Below are 20,453 nucleotides of genomic sequence, written 5' to 3'. Positions count from 1 at the left end.
TACAATTTTACTGAATTTCTGGATTAAAAACAATCCATACTCTTTTCAAGTGTGATGCATTACAATCCTGGAATGTCACAAAGTCAGAATAGAGATAATGGTTTGTTTGCAAAGTGATGGAAATTATCCCCTTTTACAATTAAAGAAAAAAATAGACTAAAGAGAAGAGAATGTAAAAATTAAACCATAGAGAAGTAGGTTAAACTCTAAAGACATGAGGAATTATTTGCTGTAACTTAGGAAAAAGACACTAGAATCATAAAATATTATAGCTCCACAGAACCTTAGGAATTATTTATTCCAGCCTCCTCATTTTGGAGGTGAAAAAAATTCAGGCCTAGAATTCTTATCTATCATACTTTTAAATCTTAGGGCTGGAACTATAAGTCCAGTTCTTAGGAGCTAAGTTAACACAGCCAAACCAGCTAATCTGTGATCAAGGCCTCCACCATAACCCTTTCTAGGTCTTGGGTGGAAAAAGGGATATTTACTACAGGAAATCCATCTATAAGTAAGCTTTAATTAATAAAAATCTGAACAATATATTTTAATCCTTGTTATTACACTCCAAAACCACTCCACAAAGTAGGAATCATTTCCTGTTTATAATGAGTATACTGGGCTCCAGAAAGATTAAGCAACATTCAAGATGGCAAAACCAGTGAATTTGTATTGATGCCATACCTGTTTCAAACTCTGTACTTTCTCCTGCTTGGAGAAGTTTCCATCCATTTCATTTTGTTATCACCTTAGCTCACATAACCACAGAGGTCATCAGTACTTTAATAGTGGAAATGTATAAAAATCTTAGAAAAAAGTAGTTAGGAAGGTAAAGAAGAAAGTTATATTTAGCATGTGCTGGCTTTGCATAAAACTCTGTCCATTAATTCTCACAACAGTGCCTCAAGATAGATGTTATAATCCTTAGTTTGCAGTTGAAGAAACTAAGGCTTCAGTGAGATTAAATTGCCCCGCATATCTGTGCGACCCCAAGTGCTCTTATATGCCACCCACCCCCTACCTCCCTGTCTGCTCTTCTCCTGGATGCTAGTTAGTCTGTGTCATCTGCACACCTCAGCTCATTATGTGACAACAGAGAATTGTAATACATGCTCTCAAAGACACCCCAAGAAGAAAAAAGAGTATATCAAGTGGGTGCTTTTATAACTAAAGTTATACTATGCCACCTGTATGTTTTCTTTTTGAGAACTGAGGAGCTGGGTAGATTAGTGAAATTCATGACATTAGTCTTTCATCTCTATGTCATCTGTGTTTCTGTGCCCAATACCCTCATCATGTTAGATAGTGGTGCCACTAACCTGGATTATAGGAAAACATTTGAAAGTGAGAGAAGTAAAATCGTTGTTTATTAGACCAGTATCAAGTGATAAGCCTTGCATTTTCCTGCTGAAGTCTAACTCATTGGAAGCCTTACAAGCCTGATCAACAATGTAGGTCAGTGAAAGCATTCATCATTACTGCTACTGAAAAGGCCAAACTGAAAATCCCAAGTACTTAAAAATTATTAGCATTGTATTATAATTAACACCAAGGACTACATTAGAAGTGAACTAGGGTGGGTTGCGGGGAGAAAGAGAGAGAGTTTTGAAACATTTGTTAATGGCAGGTTCCACTGCAAACATGATCCTGAATTTTAGCAGCCCTGTATATATACACCTCTCTTTCTGAGTAAGTCATTTTCTGTTACTGATACACTCGAACAATTATTCTAAAACCAAACATCATTGTAGAGTAGCACCTGTGTACATAACGAGTTTATGGTAATTAGAACAATGCCTGCATGTTATGGTTCTGGAATTTCCCACCCCCCTCTACTTCTTGAGTTTGACTTCAAGTCTTTCTGTGTAAAAGCCCTCATCCGTCCATTCAAATCTTCTAAATTAACTCAGGGAAAAACATCCTTCCTGCTCCACAGAAGGGACTTCATTCTTTAGCTTAGCCTTGCCCTTTGCAACACTTATGTTGCTAGTACCCCCAAATCAGAAAGTACATTAATATATACTTTGAATTTCTGCATCTCCTTAGGAGGAAAAAAATGTTTTAAAAAACCTTATAATATTTTGTTAAAAATCCAATTTTGGTTCAAAGGTTTGTTAGGAATTTTAAATGAAGAAAAAGCTTTTGTAAGCTTGAGAAAGCTTATGTAATCTCTTCAAGATGGATGAGAAGCAATCAGGAGACTTGTGACTCTTTGAAGCAGTAAATTTCCAGGGAATTAGGCACATATTTCTCAAGAACAATAGTGTCACACTCCAGGTTGCAGCACATTGGCTCTAAATGCACCCCTTCTTGTATCCCACATGGCAATTGGAAAGCATCATTCTTTGAGTCAGCTGGAAAACAGAGAAGGCCAAACTGCTATTCTTTCAGCAGGTCATGAGATACTAAATGCAGAATGAAGTCAGTCTTTTGGTTAGGATCAGATTCTCAGAGTTGTAAACCTCTTATGATAAAATGTCTTCAAAAATGTCAGAAAGTAAGTTTACATATGTAATAGTTTCCAACTATTAGAAGATTTAGATTTATCAAAGTCATGTATTTGTTTATAATTTCACCAGACTGACCATATGAAACTTGCTTAGCTTTTGCTACTATTTTACAGAAATGTTCTTTGCTTACCTTATTTGAATATTATAGGATTTTATCTAATTAGCAGTGTATGTCTAACATTGTTATCATTGCCATTGTAATAGCTGTAAAACCTTTTTACTTTTTTAAAAAAGATTTTATTTATTTTTAGAGAGGGAAGGAGAGAGGGAAAAAGAGAGGGAGACAAACATCAATGAGAGGTTGCCTCTTGTGAGTCTCCCACTGAGGACCTGGCCTGCAACCCAGGCATGTGCCCTGGCTGAGAATCGAACTAGCAACCCTTTGGTTTGCAGAGGGCACTCAATCCACTGAGCCACACCGGCCTGGGTTACCCTTTTAACACAACATCTGTTTTATTCTCTCATAGCACTGGAAAGCTGAAGTTAATTTATACTCATTTCACCTAGAAAATGTGTTAGGCAGTTTTATTTATAAGCCCTTTTACAGATAGAGAGATATTTTGCATGATAAGCTCTTTAAAAAAATTTTTTTATTGTTGTTCAAGTACAGTTGTCTCCATTTCCCCCCCCATCACATCCCCACTTCCCACCCTTGATCCTACTTCCTTTGGTTTTGTTCATGTTTGGTTTGGTTTTGTTTACATGCTCCTGAAAACCCTCCCTGCCCCATTATCCCCTCCCACCTCCCTTCTGGTTACTGTCAGCTCTTGCTTTTTTAAATAAGAACTTACTCTATCGTGCTATGTGAGACTCTGATTAATGACATAATACAATACTATGCACATCATCACTGCAGTTACTGCAAGGGATGCAGCAAGTATAACTGAGAGGAAAGAGCATGGGGCTGACTGTCTTGATACTTGAGTCAGTTCTCAGATTTTTGTCTTAAGGTCATTTTCCTTATCTGTAGGGAACATTTTTCTCTGTCTTACAGATGTTATGCAAAGAAATCAAATTATATACACACATACATATATATGTATGTATTTAGAGTTCTGTGAAATAAAAATAGTTAAAATACAGAATGAAGTTAGTCTTTGGGTTAGGATCAGATTCTCAGAGTAAAAATAGAGTACTAGTAGAATTATCTGTTACAGTAAAAACACTGTATTAGTAGAATTATAAATCACTTGGAGGACTTAGGAGTAAGATGCTTTATCTGATGTCTTAGTGGGTAGAAATTCATTTGTTTTTGAGTTACCATATAGGGAAATACTCTGTTGCTACTAAGTACTGTTCATACATTGGAAACAATGACTAAGAATGAATTGCTATTGATATATTACTTCCTTTAAAGATTTATGTTAAAAGCATTCTTTACTATAAATTCTCTGAGCTAGTTTTCTCAAATTAAAACAAAATTATCTGTTTTATCTCCCACAACAGTTAATTCCTTGAGGGAAAGAACCATGAGTAACTGACTAATATTCTTAGTCACTGAAACTGATACCAGATAGGTGTTCAGTAAGTGTTGAGTACTCTGGGTAAAAGTTCGGTAAAATTTTAATATTTTTAAAAAAATATATTTAATTAATCAATTTAACCACTTGCATATCATGTGATATGGGCAGATATTATTGAAGATTATACAATTATTAGAAAAAGAATTAATTATACATATTGCTATTGACCTAGACAGATGACCATAATTATTAAATGAAAAGAACAAATGATCATGACGGTGAATATTTATGAATAAATATGTTATTACATGTTGGTATAAACATGAGAGAAGTCACAGAAAAATACATACCATATTCATGGTGATCATCTCACAGATTATTTTTTAAATGTTTTATTATTTCATTATAATAAGTATCTATTATGTATATAATATCTATTAAGTACATAATGAGTATCTATTATAAAAGTAAGTTTGAAAATGAATATATAAAATTATATTTTAAATTACTGCCTTTTATATTTTGAAAAAGTAGCCTGAGAAAAATATCACCACACAGAAGTTTTGATTTCATTGTATTGTCTTAACTTCCATAGTAAATAAAGTATATATTCTAAATAGATTGACTCATTTAATCAACAAATATTTTCTAAGCAAGCAAGAGTTTTGATCCTTTACCATAGCTTCTCTGAGTACATAACCTACAGATGCACCAAAAAAACTTAGGAATTTTTTATTTTTCCATCTCTCACATCCACATGTATCTCCACTTTATAGCTATCCCTGATGTTTCTCTTACCTTTTCCTTACTATTCTCTTCAAAAGCTCCACTAACCCTTGGTCCAGGTCAATTAATTTTTTCTGCTCATTTTCAAACTCCTTGCTGAGTCTGTCATATTTTCTTTATGTTATAAATCTCACTAGATTTACTGACTTCTGTTTCTCTCATTCACTGAGGCATGGGGCAGGGGGAGTGGCCTTTGTCAGATAGGGTTTCAGAACTATATTTCTAACAGAAAATTTGTAAAAGAGTTTAAGTAATTGAAGGAGCAGATCCAAAATTCTTAGCTTAAAAACATAAAAGATCCCCTTTAGAATGCCCTTGAATAGACTTGAGCCAATGACATGGGCAGAAGATCCAAACTGGAATCAGGCAAGAGAGGACTGTACAGTTTGAGGGACTTTATTTTCCAGAGCTGTTACATTCTAGATCCCACCCAGAGTAGACCTGACAATAAACACACCTTTGTGGATGGAAGACAGAGGCACTGCAAACTAAACTTAACAGACAGGAAAGTTCTTGCCCTGCCCAGGTGGCTCAGTTGATTGGAGTATCTTCCCATGCACCAAAAGGTTGCAGGTTCCTCACCAATCAGGGCACATGCCTGGGTTTCGGCTGTGATCCCCTATCAGGGTGTGTACAGGAGACAACCCATTGATGTTTCTTTCTCACATTGATGTTTCTCTCCCTCTTTCTCTCCTCCCTGCCCTTTCTCTCTCCCTCAAATCTATAAACATATCTTCAGGTGACGATTTAAAAAAAATAAAAGACACGAAAGTTCTAGTATGATAACCTCAACTAGTGCAACCAGTGATAAACAAATACGCTTTACTTCATGTTATAGCCAGTTATGATAGAGGCTTTAAGAAAAAGGAGAGAGAGTGGGGTAGGGATCCAAGGAGAGGGGAGAGAAAGAGGGAGAGACAGAGAAAGAGAATCCCTTCTCCCAAATAAAAAAGAGGAGAGGAGGGTGGAAGAGTGCGAGAAGGTGGTTGGTTACTGGGGTAGAAAGCATGAAGAAAAAAATAAAATGTATTTGGACACCCCAGTTCTTCCTTTACAACTGCACAAGTCTTCCCTGGTCTGTCATGAGTCCTACTCTGGGTAGGCTGGGCCTGTTTGGCACTTCCAGCCAGCCAGCTGTCCTCTCCTTCCATTTACAGAGTGCTGACTCAGAGTGAATCACATACAGTTGTTGGAAACTCTTTAAAATATGCTCACAATTATGTTCATTGCTCTTAACACCAGGGGGTTGAAGAATAAGCAGCTGATGATGACAAGTTTGCCCAAATATGTAGGTGTCCTTCTCTACCCTGTGCCTTTCGTTTAAGAGATTTATGCATAAAAAGAATATAAATTCTTTTTTATGTTCTCTGACCCCTATCTGTGCCCCAGTAGTCTGGTGAGAACAGTAAACTCAAGCTAGAAAAATATGAAATGTAGCAGTATAGTTAGGAAAACAAATAATGTTTATGAAAATATTTTAATGAGATAAAAGTGCTTATATTTTTAACAGACAAAAGCAAGTACACAACTTACATAAAAAATTAAGTATTTCTGGGTGGTTAATGCTTATTTTTTTTCCATTTTCTCATTTTTCAAAAGGAAGAGAAAAAAGGCGCCATTGGGCTATCCTTTCTTCTTTTGATTTATTTGTTTGGCTTTGATCAATGAATTAATTTTAATGGTGGTATCTCTTATAATGAAGAGATATCACCTCAAGTTTGAATTATATTTAAATTTTTTTGTTTTTCAGTTCAGCTGACATGGAATATTACATTAGTTTCAAGTGTACAACGCAGTGATTAGACATTTATATAACTTATGAAATGATCTCTTGATAAGTCTAGATCCCCCAGCACTATATGTAGTTATTACAGTATTATTGACTATTTCCTATGTTGTACTTTACACCCATGTGACTGTTTTGTAACTGCCAATTTGTACTGCTTAATCCCTTCATCATTCATCATTTTTACTTACCCCCAATGCCCTTCCATCTGACAACCATAAGTTTATTCTTTATCTATGAGTTTGCATCTGTTTGTTCATTTATTTTGCTTTATACAATCCATATATAAGTGAAATCATATGATATATTCATATGTCTCTCTATATCTGATTGATATCATTTAGGATAATACCTTCTAGGCTCATCCATGTTGTCACAAATGGCAAGATTTCACACTTTTTATGGCCAAGTAATGTTCCATTGTATATATATACCACAGTTTCTTTATGTATTCATGTATAATGGAAACAGGTTGCTTATATATCTTGGTTATTGTAAATATTGCTGTAATAAACATAAGAATGCATATGTCTTTTCAAATTAATGTTTTATGTTTCTTTGGAAAAATGCCCAGAATTGGAATTGCTGGGTCCTTTTTGTCTCTTGTTATACTCTTTATTTTAAAGCCTATTTTGTCTGATATCAGTATTATTACCCCAGCTTTTTTTCCCCATTTTTTATTTGCATGATATCTTTTTTTTTTTTTGCTCATTTACTTTCAGTCTATTGTCTTTTGATCTGAAGTGAGTCTCTTATAGGCAGCATATGAATGGATCTTATTTTCTTATTCATTCAGCTCTTTTATCCATTTAGGTTTTTGATAGAAGCATTTAATCTGTTTACATTTAAGGTAATTATTGACAGGTCTATAATTACTGACATTTTATTTTTTATATTATTTATATATTTGATCTTTTTCTTCTTCCTCCTACCTGCTCCTTTTCCTTGTTTTCTTCCTTATCTTTTTCTCTTCCTTGTCTTCCTCCTCCTCCCTTCTTCTTCAAGTCCCTTTGATATTACTGGTATAATACTGGTTTGGGGGCAGTGAACTCCTTTAGCTTTTTCTTATCTGCGAAGCTTTTTATTTGTCCTTTGATTCTAAATCAGGGGTGTCCAACCTTTTGGCATCTCTGGACCACATTGGAAGAAGAAGAGTTGTCTTGGGCCACAAATTAAATACACAAAGACTAATAAAAACTGATGAGCAAAAAAATGTCTGTGTATAATTTTTGTGATATCCGCCACCACAGATGAGCAAAAAAATCCTCACATAATAACCCTAATTATGCAGCAGCCCTTTCAATAATCTTTAAAATTGTCAATCAGTCCCAAGTTTTGTGACCACTAATGCAGAAAATGTACATATCTAAGTAATCAAATGTCATTGACTTTTTAAAAATATTTTTATTATAAAAGTAAAAGAAAAGAGGACAACATAAAATGAGTGGGATATTTGACATTGTATTTGAGAAACTAGTGCATCAATATCTGGTTTGATAGAAGTACCGTATTTTTCAGACTATAAGATGCACCCCCCAAATTTGGGAGGAAATGGGGGTGCATCTTATAGTCTGAGTGTAGCTTACCTGGCTCGCTGTGGGGTAGGTGGCGGCCTATGTTATTCATGTTATTAAATATTTTACCACATTTTTTTGCTTCAAATTTTTTTTCCTTTTTTCCTCCTGTAAAACCTAGGTACATTTTACATTCTGAAAAATTCGGTAGTTGCAATTCTCAGTGAGTTCTCAAGGTGTTCATCAGATATTTTGGTTCTAATTTTACTCTTAACATGTTTCTTTCTTAAAAATAGTTGCTCGCAAATGTAGATGCTGCAGAATAGTGATGACATGAATAAGGTGTGACTGTGAAGCAAGGGATATTTGTCTCTTAGAAGACAGGACCTATAAAAGTCCAGTAAAGAGACATCAAATTTTTCTTTAAGTTGAATGTCAGATTTTGGTTCTGTGCATTCCATTTGAAAATTGGCAAGTAACATATTTATGTCAAATGAAAATGGAGTCACAAATATAGCAAAATATTGATTATTTTCCCGGAAATCTTGAATCTGTTTTCAAATTCTTGTATCAAATTGAAAAGTAAGGCTGCATATTTTTCACTGTTCACAGGATTGTGTTTAGCCAACGTGTCTAAATGCATAAAATTGTTTGCCTTAATTTGAGCTTGCCATAATTTCAGTTTCATTTGGAACGCTGTTATAGTTTGAAACATGGTATTGATAAGCTGGTTTTCACCTTGAAGACACCTTTAACTCATTTAAGTGAGTGGTTAAATCCACTAAAAATGCTAAATCTGTAAACCAGTTTTCATCATTAAGTTCCGGCACAAATTTGTTTCTTGATACCATAAACGATTTGATAACATGTTGCAAATCATAAAATCTTTTCAACATTTGGCCTTGACTTAGCCATCTTACTTCTGAAAAGTAAATGATGTCGCCATAGTCAGCATCAGTACTTTTAAGGAATTCCTGGAATTGGCGAAGATTCAATCTCTTGGCTCTAAGGAAATTCACAGTCTTGATGATGATTTGCATGATGTTATCCATTTTTAAAGCTTTTGTGCATAAATTTTCTTGATGTACTATGCAATTATACTTCATCAAATGTGAGTTTTGGGTGGCAATTGCATCATCTTCTATTAGTTTTACAAGTCCTTTTCTTTTATCTACCATTGCCAGAGCACCATGAGTAACTGTACCAGGCATGTTGTCAATGGACAAACAAAATCACTTTAACATTTTCTTTTAGTGCTTTGTATAAATCTCTTGATTTAGTTGAGTCTTTCAATGGTAGTAAAGAAGGGACATTATATTTATCATCAATACCTCTAATAAAAGTGGCAAGTTGAACCCTATCTGTAGCATCAGTGCTATTACCCATAACCAAAGCGTAAAATTTAAAATTAGCAGCTTTACTCTCCAAACTTCTTTTGATAGGTTTTACAGTTTCTTTAATTCACCTGGCTATAGTCTGGTGAGGCAAACTGATTTTAGAAATATCCTCCTTTTTTCAGGGCACAAATTATATCTGCCACACTTTCTAGACATTGTTTAATAAATTCACCATCCATACATGATTTTTTTTTAAGATTTTTTATTTCCTTAGAGAGATGGAAAGGAAGGGCATAAGAGAGGGAGAGAAACATCAATGTGTGGTTGCCTCTTGCACACTCCTTACTGGGAACCTGGCCTGCAACCCAGGCATGTGGCCCTTTGGTTTGCAGGCTGGCACTCAATCCACTGAGTCACACTGTCCAGGCAGTACATGACTTTGATTTTTTTTGCTATTAAATAGGCTACCATATAACTAGCTTTTACAATGGAACCCACCCAAGTTGTAACTTTTTGAAAAAAATTTTGTTGAGAAGACAGACTTTTTTCTCAGTTCCACTACTTTGTCAACCTGGTTGATAAACTACCTTAGCTCCTCTCTTACAGAACATACTAAAGGGGTTTATTTTTTAAAGAAAGAACAAAAACTCACAAAACTACAAGTAAGATCACAAACAAAGTCAACATACGTAATGGGGATTATTTGTGACAAAAAAGCAACAAAGGGAAGGGTGTTAAGGTCTGAATTTGCAAAGGAAGATGGAGATTAGATGCATTCCACAGAAAAAGGACTAGGTAATGTATATATGAAAATTTATTTTATATATGCCTAATAGTAACCACACAATAAAACCCCAACACGTAACTTAAAAAGGCGGGGGGGCAGGGAGTAATGGAATACCATCAAACAAAAGCAATAGATAGAAACAAAGTAAAAGAACCAATGGAGGCACAGAGCTATCAGAAAACAAAAGATAAAATAGCTGTAGGAAATACTTATACATAATTACTTTAAATGTAAATGGACAGAAAAAGTTAAGAACTGGAAGCAACAAATGAATAGATAAGAAAAATAAACAGACAAAACTCATAGACACAGAATATATAGTATGATGGTTACCAAAGGGAATGGGGGATGAGGGGATGGTAAGTGTAAAGGGGATAAATATATGGTGATGAAAGATGGTTTGACCTTCGGTGGTGAGGACACAATGCAATATACAGATCATGTAACATGGAAATACACAGTTGAAACCCATATTAATCAAGTCACTACAGTAAATTTAATTTTAAAAATCATATAGGTACATAAAAAAAGAATATACCTTGAATTTGATTTGTAGGAAAATGGTAGCTGACAGCAGGGTCGAAGGGATGTACAATTGATAGTCAAAAGGTGGAAACAATCCAGGTAGCAATAAAATAGAGGTTACCAGGGGCTGGGAGGAGGGAAGAGTTGGGATTTAATTGTTTAATGGGTATAGAGTTTATTTTGTGAAAACAAAGTAGTTATGGGGATGGGCGATGGGGATGTTTCCACAACAGTGTGCTAGTGCCACTGAACTATACGCCTCAAAATGGTTACAATGGTAAAATTGTTATGTATATTTACCACAATAAAAAAGGATTGTATATTTAAAAACTTTTAAGAAATTTCAGTGAAACTGAATTGTTCTTTAAGGGTTCAGAGGCACAATTGAACTGAGTAGCCTATTCACAGGATCATTAGGGCTTTATTAAATATAATAATGTATTAGTTTAAGTAATAGTTTTTACTTTGCTATTGAGGCTTGTCATACTTATGAAATTTAAGCACTGGTATTATTTTTGATTTACAAGCAGCAATGACTGTAATAAACTACAGAGACCAAATTTTGAATAAACAGGATTATTATTAAATGCTTGTTGGTATCTTAGAATTCTCATTTTGGTTAACTGATGGCAGAGGCAGAACTGCAGGTTTCTTTTTCACCAACAGTATCTTCTTGATGGGAAAAGCCATGGTTTTGTATGAATCCATATTTTTCAGTAATTCAATATATAAGCCTGTTGCTTCCCTTTTTTCCTGAAAATGTTGAACATTTTTATTGACTTTTATAAATGTCATGGTTTACCAGTCTATGAATTTTAACACATGGGCAGATTTGTGTAACAGCCACCACCATTATCCGGATACAGAGCAGTTCTATCACCCAAAAAACTTCTTCGTGCTTGTTTTTTGTCTCTTGTGCAAGCCCCAGCCCCTGGTAACTACTGATCTCTAATGTATCACTATAGTTTTCTTTTGGGGAATTGTCATATAAGTGAAGTCATATAGTATGTAATGTTTTGAGGCTGCCTTCTTTCACTCCTCGTAATGCATTTAAGACTCATTTGTGTTGTTTTATGTTTCAAAGGCTTGTTTCTTTTTATTGCTGAGTTGTATTCCTTTGTGTGCCATGTCACAGATGGTTAATCCATTCACCCACTGAAAGACATTTAGGTTTTTTCCCCTAGTTTGGGGCAATTATAACTGCTGTAAATATTTGTATACAGGATTTTTTATGAACACAAGTTTTCATTCTCTAGGGTAAATACCCAAGTGTTAGATTACTGAGTCAGATGCTATATGTAGATTCAATTTTATAAGAAACTGCCAAAGTGTTTTGGTGAGTGGATGTGACATTTTGCATTCACATCAGAAATGTGTGAGTTCCCATTGTTCCACATCCTTGCCAACACTTGATATTGTCAACATTTTATATTTTAGTAATTGTAATAGGTGTGAAGTGAAAACACTCTTTTTCTTTTAACTACATTTTTAAAAGCTGTAGACAATGATGTGATTCTGGGGCCATAATGATTTCTCACTCCAATTTTTAAATATATTCTATTCCTATGTGCCTTTTTCCATAGGGAAAAAATGTGGCCCATTATTGTTATATTTCTGGATAGTGCATTCATTTAATTTTTGAGAAATTTCTTTCTTGAAGATCTAAAAAACCACTTGTCTATATTTAAATTCTAATGTAGCTGAAAATAGTGTATGCATACATATAAATGCTAAATCACCGATGTAAAAAATTAATATACTCATTCCATAAGTTTTATTGTTCACTTGCTATGTCTTGGACAGGTAGGTGAAAAATATATGGTACAATAGGAGAGGGCAGTCTGAAAAATATCAAAGTGTAGTTCTGTTTGCACTTCTAATGTTAAGGTGAATTATATTGAGAATGTAGTAACTGAAACAAAATTCTTTGAGATCAACACATCAGGTGTTGAATGAGTCTTGGTCTCTACTTTAAAATAATATTTTGGAAAAATGAAAATAAATGTATGTCAGTGAATGCATGTTTTCTTTTAGAGGAAAGAGCCCTGTTCTGGGAGTTATAGACCCAGTTCTGCCATTTTGTATCTTTGGAGCTCAAGCAAGTTATTTCACATTTACAAATTTGTTTCCTTGTTCATGAAATTAGAAAGTTGGTCTAATCTCAAAAATTTCCTCCAATTTAAAAATGTTAAACTTACATGATGTCTTTCTAGGATTTATATCTCGCTACCAATGAAGGCAAGAAAAGCAGTATTTGTTATTTTTAACAAATATTTGACTTTACATCATAACATGATTAACTAATTTTTAGTTATTCTTCTTTGCCATAGTACATTGTCTATACTGTAATAGAGGCCTATTATCACCTTTTAAAAATGTATTTATTAGGCCCTGGCTGGTGTAGCTCAGTGGATTGAGTGCGGGCTGTGAACCAAAGTGTCACAGGTTCAGTTCCCAGTCAGGGTTCATGCCTGGGTTGCAGGCCATAACCCCCAGCAACCACACATTGATGTTTCTCTCTCTCTATCTCCCTCCCTTTTCTCTCTAAAAATAAATAAAATCTTTAAAAATGTATTTATTTTTTATTTTTCAGTTTCATTTTACAATCACTATCACCTTAAGGTCTTCGAAGCATTTCATAATGTAATCTAATCCTTTTTTTTTCCTTTTTTTTTTTGTAACAATGTCATCCCTTGTCTTCTAGATCTCTTTTTCTCCTATTTTACTGACTTGCCAGTCTTTTTAATTAGCTCCACTTTCTCTACTCTATTATACATAGAGAGCTCATTCAGTCCAACAGCTTTAAATGCCATTTATATGCTGGTAACCCCCAGATTTTTATCTAGGGTTCAACCTTAACCTATCACTTGAGCTCCAGACTTACAAACACAGTCAATCACTTGCTATCTTCATTGGACATTTAATACCTTAAATTTTTTGATTCCCCGCCCATCTCTGTGAGGAGCATCATCATTCTGGAAGAAGCCTGCTCCAGTTGTTCTCTGTCTCATCTCTTTTTTAATTCTTATATCTTTGGCAGTACAGTACCCTCAAAAACTTAGCTGGTTTCTGGTTCATATGTTTCAGGTCATTTCCATATATGAATAACCACAGCAAGAATTCTCAAGTAAGCATAGATTTTAAGCCTGATAATTGTGTTTATTTTTTAACTGGCCCCATGCTTTTCTCATCTCCACCTTCTCCAATTTAATAGTGGCTCTCTGGAGGCCACTGGAAACAATAGGCAATATGGGAAAGCGTACCCTAAATCTGCTCTTGCTCCGAGCAGGTTGCCATTGTCTGTCTGACAGATAGTCCTTGAAAAGAGAGGTTTACCTTCTGCTAAGGCTACCACTTACTTTAGTTTGTGGTATAGAATAAGTTGGTTCTGTGTTAAACCTTCCTAAAGTTAGCCCTTTACAAGTATTACCCTCCATCGTCTGGTTCCAAGCCCTCTGGATACCACTTAATATGTCCCCTGCAGCTAGATTAGTCATTCCACTCTTCTTCCTAGAAATGATTTATTCTGAGTGAAGATGGACAGGTCCCCTACTGAGAAACTTTAAATGACTCCTTATTGTTCTTAGAAGTGCAGTCCAACACCAAAGTGTGACAATTAAGCCTTTCATTATTGAACCATCAGAATTTCTATATATAATAACTCTTGTACATTTAAATGTATTAATATACTTAAAAAGCATATTACACTACTTAGAATATTAAGTGCTAAGTAATAATAATCATTTTATTAACAAAATTACTTGATGTATTAAACGTTCAAAGAATTCTCCTTGAAAAAAATTTTTAAAGAATATATATTAAGATCCAATAATCCATTTTTAGTAATCTTTCTATAAGAAGTACTTGCACATATATTACAATGATTTTTATTGCAGCTTTATTCCTAATAGCAAAAATTTCAAAGCATGCTAGATTTCTAGTGGTTTAATATATTGTCACATTAGACTATATTTGGCTAATACAAAGCATAAATTAAATCCACATATACTGCTCTGAAAAGAATCACGTAGTATATTTTAAATTTAAATAAGAAGTCAGTAAAGGTAATTCTCTTACCTTACACTGACACAGAGCAAAATACTCCTGTCTCAAAAAATGGGAAGAGTATATTCCACAGTGCTTTTCTTAGGGAGTAACTGAAGATTATAGGGACACAGGGTTGTGGTTCTTCGCTTCTTATTAAATTTATTTTTTAAGTGGTGGGATTATTTTCAATTCTTTTTTTGTTCACCTTTTTTTAAGATTTTATTTGTTTATTTTCAGACAGACAGGGAGGCAGGGAGAAGAAAGAGAGGGAGAGAAGCATCAATGTGGGGTTGCCTCTCACGTGCCCTGCACTGGGGATCTGGTCTGCAACCTAGGCATGTGCCCTGACAGGGAATCAAACCTGCAACCCTTTAGATCACAGGCTGGCACTCAGTCCACTGAGCTACACCAGCCAGGGCTTATTTTCAATTTTTTTATACTTTAGTTTGCATATATTTGTGGGGTGAGGTGTGGTTTTCAGTATTTATGAATTAAGCAAATTTGTAAGTTAAAAAGGCCCTTCTCAAAATTAAAGATGTGGCCTTGAGGGAACAATTAGGAACAAACAGCATGAATTCATTTGTTTATTTGTACTTACCTTGGAAAATAAAGTGCAATGTATTGGCAAAATATAAAATAGAATTTGGAGAAAGTGAGCATTCTTGAAGACTTCACTGTTTTATGAGGACCAACTTTATTTAGAACCCTTAAGGTGTTTGTGTGATGCACTATTTTTCTATAAAGCCATCCAGAATTGTTTGTTAATTTTCTATTACTTTGGCAGTTACAAATTATGCCTGTTCAAAAATACCTTAAATAATTGATGTCAAGTCACATTTGACCTAAAATGTCAAAGATCAACTTTTAAAAATTTTTTTTGTAAAAGGGCGGTTGAGTGTAAATGAATGTAAACCAGTAAGTTCTTGATATTTTTACTCTAAATGAGGGTGAGAACATTCTTCTTTCTGTGTGTTTTGAAAAGATTCTGTAAATGCTGGAGGCCATCTGTTTTACTATCTCCCATGAAAACTGTCAATGAGTATGGAAGCTTCCTGAGAAATTCCAATGACTAACTATAGGAGTTTCAACAACAACAACAACAACAAAGCAGTATAAAAGCTAAAGTTTGCAAATCCATCACTAATATACATGAAGTATGAATTTAGACTATTAGTTTAAGGTACTATATATTGGCATAGAAATATGGAGTTAAATCATGTGAAGATTACAAACCACTTAAGTGTGCTCTTCAACAGAAAGCTTGTTCTTTGGTTATGACATTCAGAGGCCTGTGGAAATGCAATAAAATCTAAATTGTCCTAAAAAAATTAAGAAAACAGTAATCTGCAAGGCAGATATAAATGTTTGATGCAATAGCTACATTCGTCCATTTAGTTAATTATTAGAATATATGGGCCCTGGCTGGCATAGCTCAGTGGATTGAGCATGGGCTGCCAACCAAAGTGTCACAGGTTCGATTCCCAGTCAGGGTACATGCCTGGGTTGCAGGCCATGACCCCCAGCAACCACACATTGATGTTTCTCTCTCTCTCTCTTTCTCCCTCCCTTCCCTCTCTAAAAATAAATAAAGAAAATCTTAAAAAAAATATATGGAGTATAGGGTTTACAGATTTTATTTTTTATCTAAATGTACTGAGACATTGAAAAATCAAACTTATTATGCTTATAAAGTAAGATAGTACCATAAAATCTTCAAGTTGAAAGAGTTCTTAGAATTCATCTTACACAGTATGGTGTTATCTAGACCAGAGGTTGGTAGTTTGTGGCCCAGGGACCAAATCCAGCTTGCTGTTTCTTTTTATATGACTTGTGAGGTAAGAATGGTTTTTACAAATGAACATTTGCAACTCATTTCATGATAGGAACACTGTCTTTGAAATCCAATTAAGCAAAACGTTATCCTCTAAAAAATAATTCTGTTCTTATTTGTAGACTTGTATGGCAAAATATATTTATATTTAATTATTATTTTTAACTTTTGTTAATGAAATAGCACTGCAGTGTATTTTAAATAAATACTTTTAAATTGTATTTTTAAATTAAATAATTTTATTTTGAAAAATATAATGTGAATTTATGATCTGACTCTTCATAGAAAAAGTTTGCTGACCTCTGTTCTAGATGAAATCAAAAGTCCAAAAATGCTGAATATTGTTCCCACATTACTAGTTAGATGTCTTTCATCTTTTTGGATCAGAATATTCTCATATCGTATGGGCTCTGGAGTGTCTAGTTTGAATTTTAAATTTAACTTTCTCTAGCCTGTTGATCTTTGGTAAGTTATTTAACTTCTCTTTGCCTCAGTTTCCTTATTTGTAATATATTGTTTTTATAAGCCTTAAATGACATAATATATGTATGTAAAATGATTATAACAGGGCTTCACACATGGTTAGTGCTCAGTAATCGTTGTTATAATTAGTGTGAATATGTTTAATTAGTAGATTATCATAACGAGAAAGGATTAGTTCACATTTGATCCTGTCTCTCATTTTCCTATAAATTAAATGAGAGTATCTCACCTCAGGTTTGGAGAAGAATTGGCATTTATTTACATTCTTATTTTTGTATCATAATTTCTTTATCCTCCTTTACAATAGCTCCACAAGTTAATCCAAGATACCATGTACTTCTAAAAACATAAACATGCGTACATAATTTATAGTATTGATAGGAAAACTTAAACACAGAACACTTAAATGACAACCACACAGCACACCTGACCTGACTCCCACAGGTGAGAGTAAGACCCTTTTGTTCTCCCATCATCTATGCCCTGGTACTTAGCACTACTTGAACTGATCACATTTCTTTTAGTGATGGGATAGAGTCAGCTGCTGATTTTGTTGTTGCTTTTAATAATTATACTTAATTGTATTCTGTGCAATGGAGAAATGTTGTATTTCTGTTCATCGTTTTCTTTGTAATTCACATAAAATGTTATTTGCTGAGGTTATTGATGCTCTTCATCTACCTCTTAGACTACAGAGCCATGATCCTGAACTAGATGAAATCCACCAAGATTAATGTCCTATGTAGGGGATCATTTAGTATTTTAGCCTGTTAGTCTTCTAGCCTGTGGCAGCGCTAGTCAACTATACTTTTTCATGAAAAGAAAAAAAAAACAAAGACAGTTTTATTCCTCTCCAAGAACCGAAATGAAGGGGGACAGCATGCTTTCTGCCTTAATAAATCTAGAAGTTTAGTTTCTAAAGTAGACCCACTGTGCAGTTTACAATTTTGAGGAAATATTTGTTATAAGGTTATAGACTATAGTTTGTGTCTGAAGAACCACAACAAAAATTGTCAACACAAACCTTTGCTTATTAAATAGTAGGGATTTGTGTTGCCTATACCTACTTCCTCTGTGATTGCTATGCTGTATTTGTTCAGTTCCCTGGTCCAGACAAGATTTTAGTTTTCTCATGCCTGTAGATATAATCTCACAGAAGAGAGCATGTTTTATCTATTTCATATATCATCACTATTGCTGTCATTTATAATAAAAGATGTACCTTAACAGAAAAAGAAACACTGAGGTAGGAAAAATACTGTCATGCCTAGTCTTTAAAAAGTTAACAAAATAAATGTGGTTTTTGTGCTTGATGTGCCTATCCAAAATTAGATAGGTAGTGCAAAAGGCAAGATATTAAATAGCAAACGGTATAGGTAAGACACACATATGGCAATCTACTCTGTAAATAAACAAGACCAAATCAGAGCAAACTAAAGGTCAGCAAAAACCACTAGCACTTGTATTGTCCAAATGTAGTTCTGCCATATTTTTGGAATGAGTTAAGTATAAATAGCTTATAAGTATGTCTCCCAATAACATCGAGTACCTTACCTAACATAGAATATATCAAATTGTAATTATTAAATTAATTATCTGAATCTACTTCTTGGGCAGAGAGCTTATTCTGTCTTGATCACCATGATATCCAATGTTCTCAGAACAGTTCAGAATCTGATACAGTCAGTAGGTCCTAATATTAGATTGAAAGAAATTAATGGATGAATTTTTCTAAGGGGCACTCTTTCTTGTTTTATTGGACCAATTGCCATTACAGGGACAGTTTATCAACTAATAGCCAGCCATTCATATATATTAATACTCTGATTTTAGAATTCCTTTAATGTTTATGTCACCCTTCACAGATATTTCTATTAATGTCTGCACATCAATCAATTTCCAAATTACAGTGTAGTACTCTGTCCTCACAGATTTGGATTATTTGCATCAACATTTAGTTCCAATGTCACCACTCCAGTAGAATTGCTTTGATTCTCCAGCCGTAAGTAATTTCTTATTCTTTAATATCCTACAATACATTATTTAGGACTCTTTTACTGAATTTACTTCCAGACTTTTGCCATGGTTTTGCAGTTGTATTATATTTGTACCCCACATTATGCTTAGTCTTTTAAATAGTTTCTCTATCTTAGAAAGGGTTACATAGCAGATTCTTAAAAAAGAAAGTTATGTTTAAAAAAGTCACAAAACTTACACATGGTTATACTTCAGAATGCTTACTGAGTGAATTTATCCCCAGCACAGAGATCAGAGATCGACTGCCAGTACCATAATGGCAAGTCACTTCCACCTTAGCACTTCCCTCTGTTGCACAGGAGTGCCTGTGAGAGTCTTAGCTCTCCCTTTGGGAATTGCTAACTAGCCTCCCCCATTGTAGCAGCTATTATAATTAACTAGTTAAGTCATTCAGTAATAGTAAATATTTTACTGAGCAACTATTAAACCACCATGTATAGAACAGTTTTTTTCCTCAAGGAGATCACTGTGTACTAGGAGAAAGCATATGTAAAAAGATGATTACATAGTAGAAGGTTAATTACTTTGAGACCTGAGTAAGATACTGTAGGCTCTTATAAATGGGGCATTTGATTACTGGAGTCAACACTTGTACTTTCCCTTTCTAAGTGTTCTTTCAAGTTCCCCAACATAAGAAGACATATGCATTTTTCTAAGCATTTCCTGCCCCCTTCTTTCCTCCTTTGCCTTTTAAGTGTCACCTCTCAGTTACTATTAGCCAGAGATGAGTGCCACCTTTTAGTTTATTCCTTTTAAAAGGATGATAAACATGGCTCTGGCCAGGTAGCTCAGGTAGTTGGTTAGAGCATGCTCCCAATATGCCAAGGTTGCAGGTTGAATCTCCAGACTGGGCAGGTATAATAATCAACCAATGAATGCATAAATTAGTGGAACAACAAGTCGGTATTTCTCTCTCTTTCTCCCTACTCTCACCTTCCTTTCTCTCTCTTAAATCAATAAAAATTTTTAAAAATAAAAACATGATAAACACATTTTAGCAAAAGAAATGAGGCCTTCTTCATACTATTTTATTATTCATATTGAGATGAAATGTTGGCATGAGTTAAACTAGGCAACAAATTGAAAGAATACAAAAACAAGTCTCATTAATGAGATGTTTATATTTATAATTTTTCCCTTGAAAATATTTAATAGGCTTGTGCATATTTAAGTGCTAGCATTTATTGAGTAATTACTATATACCAGTCTTTGTTCTAAGAGGTTTATATGTAAAATTCTATCATTCTATTCTCATCAAAGTTCTTTTATATATTCACTATTGTTATCCTAATTTTACTGGTGAGAAAACTAAGGCACAGAGAGGAATACATTTAGGTAAGGTCAAGT

General features: G+C 34.2%; 1 protein-coding gene and 1 long non-coding RNA gene across 8 annotated transcripts in view; one reads left to right on the top strand and one right to left on the bottom strand.

Annotated features, from left to right (window-relative positions):
- The window catches only part of ZBTB20 (zinc finger and BTB domain containing 20), a 708,962-nt gene that overhangs the window by 217,336 nt on the left and 471,173 nt on the right, over positions 1–20,453 (top strand). The gene's annotated exons all lie outside the window — the stretch shown is intronic.
- On the bottom strand, positions 722–20,098 carry LOC118498670. The gene is made up of 3 exons (XR_004901139.1): positions 20,087–20,098; positions 3,254–3,257; positions 722–1,571 (listed from the first exon to the last, which is right to left on the bottom strand). It is a non-coding gene; the product is annotated as an uncharacterized LOC118498670 (long non-coding RNA).

Source organism: Phyllostomus discolor, chromosome 2, assembly GCF_004126475.2.
Source record: "Phyllostomus discolor isolate MPI-MPIP mPhyDis1 chromosome 2, mPhyDis1.pri.v3, whole genome shotgun sequence".
Taxonomy (NCBI): Eukaryota; Metazoa; Chordata; class Mammalia; order Chiroptera; family Phyllostomidae; genus Phyllostomus; species Phyllostomus discolor.
This window is presented reverse-complemented; position numbering and strand designations above follow the sequence as displayed.